Source organism: Trichechus manatus, unplaced genomic scaffold (assembly GCF_000243295.1).
Source record: "Trichechus manatus latirostris isolate Lorelei unplaced genomic scaffold, TriManLat1.0 scaffold00166, whole genome shotgun sequence".
NCBI lineage: Eukaryota > Metazoa > Chordata > Mammalia > Sirenia > Trichechidae > Trichechus > Trichechus manatus.
In genome coordinates, this window is record NW_004444102.1 from 2,941,113 (window position 1) to 2,943,478 (window position 2,366).

Below are 2,366 nucleotides of genomic sequence, written 5' to 3' on the forward strand. Positions count from 1 at the left end.
GATAACACTGCAAAGAATGGGAATTCCAGAACACTTAATTGTGCTCATGAGGAACCTGTACATGGATCAAGAGGCAGTGGTTCGAACAAGGAGACACTGTGTGGTTTAAAGTCAGGAAAGGCGTGTGTCAGGGTTGCATCCTTTCACCGTACTTACTCAATCTGTATGCTAAGCAAATAATCCAAGAAGTTAGACTATATGAAGAAGAGGCCATCAGGATTGGAGGAAGACTCATTAACAACCTGTGTTATGCAGATGACACAACCTTGCTTGCTGGAAGTGAAGAGGACTTGAAGCACTTACTGAAGATGATCAAAGACTACAGCCTTCGGTATGGATTATATCACAACATAAAACAAAAATTCTCACAACTGGACCAAGAAACAACATCATGAAAACGAAGAAAATATCGAAGTTTGTAAAGGATTTCATTTTACTCAGATCCACAATCAACGACCACGGAAGCAGCAGTCAAGAAATCAAATAATGCATTGTACTGGGCAAATCTGCTGCAAAAGACCTCTTTAAAGTGTTGAAAAGCAAAGATGTTATTTAAGAACTAAGGTGCACCTGACCCAAGCTATGGTGTTTTCAATCCCCTCATATGCATGCGAAAGCTGGACAACGAATAGGGAAGACAGAAGAATTAATGACTTTGAATTATGGTGTTGGGGAGGAATACTGAATATACAATGGACTGCCAGAAGAATGAATAAATCTGTCTTGGAAGAAGTACAGCCAGAAGTACAGCGAGGAAGCCGAGACTTTGTTTCACTTACTTTGGACATGTTATCTGGAGAGACCAGTCGCTGGAGAAGGACATTATGCTTGGTAAAGTAGAGGAAGACCCTCAGCGAGATGGACTGACACAGCGGCTGCAATAACAGGTTCAAGCATAACAAAGATCATGAGGATGGCGCAGGACCAGGCAGTGTTAGGGTCTGCTGTACATGTGGTCGCTAGGAGTAGGAACAGACTCGAGGGCACCAGACAATAACACAACAGCAATACTTAACAAATAACAGTATTTGTATTCTATTTTCTAAAACATAATACCATATTGTAAATAAAAACAATCCTTTATTAGTGATAAACAATACTTTTTATCTTAACTCTCAAAAATTCACTAATCCCGTCTTCACACCTTCTCCTATACTTCCCCATTTTTCAAAACAACTGGTCACCTTAATATGTTATTGTATAGACCTATGCTAAAAAAGAAAGAAATGTCTCAAAACCAATCTGATGTAGAAAGAGGCATATTTACCAAGAATCTCATAAAGCTTAAGCCTCAGGGTCCTTCACCTGCATGTTGTGTTCATAATTTTGCATTCTTTTCCTTAAATTGGGCTCCCCAAGTGATAGGAGATTTAGGCCCCACAAATCCAAAATTTGTCCCTGGATGTAAGGATTCCATCCACATGAGAGATGTAATTCTGGAGGTGTGGCTCCCCACACTTCGGTCCACCCTAGTCTTTTTTCCCAGAGTCATTTCCAGCTGCGCCATGCCTTTTCTCTACACACCACTCAGCACATGGGTGAGTTTTCTGTACTTAATTAAAAAAAAAAAAAAAAAAATAGCCCATAGTATTACATATCAAACACAGATTATATATGTAATATATAAATGACAAATTGAGTTAAGCTGCAAATTACTTTTCACCACTGTAAATCTACAGAATTGATAAATTCTGCTAGCGTTCAAGGAAAAAAAAAAAAGAGTCCTCTTCTCTATGAACCTAGTTGCAATGAGTCATAAACCCTGTTGTTGTTGCAATTATTTTGCACTTCACTACCTTTAACGATGATTTTATCTAGAGGGGTAATTACTCACAGAGCAAGTAACAAACAGCGTATCTCTGAGATGGTGACCTACCAGTAATTGCCAGTTACGGACACAGGCACATCTGCCACGCTAGATAGAGAGATGACAGGATTCCCTTTCTCACTGCCTATTTTTTGTTTTGTTTTGTTTTCCTCTCTTGCTATAAAAAAATTGCAAAAGTATTACCTAATGATTGAAGAAAGTTACTTATATCTTCAAACTAGTTCTTGGAAAACAGTTCTCAGCGTGCTTAGTCTATACAAATATTACCATTAGCATAATGTAAAATGCAATGGGCTCTTATTGTGTGCTTACTGTGTGCCTGGCTCTATGAGAGAAGCAAAGGGCACAAAATGGATAACGCAGGGTCTGCTTTTAAAAAATCTCCTTGCAGAAGAGACAGACAGTTTAAAAAGTAGTGTAATACCAGTGATAAGTACTGGAATGGAGATGACAAAGTGTTATGAGGAGACTTAATTAAAATGGTCCACAGAACACAAGACTTCATTGTTCTACACACACATACACACCCACAAACGCT

General features: G+C 38.7%; 1 protein-coding gene across 1 annotated transcript in view; it reads right to left on the minus strand.

Moving 5' to 3' along the window:
• Positions 1 to 2,366, minus strand: part of NRG3 (neuregulin 3) — a 1,408,585-nt gene that overhangs the window by 1,299,131 nt on the left and 107,088 nt on the right. The gene's annotated exons all lie outside the window — the stretch shown is intronic.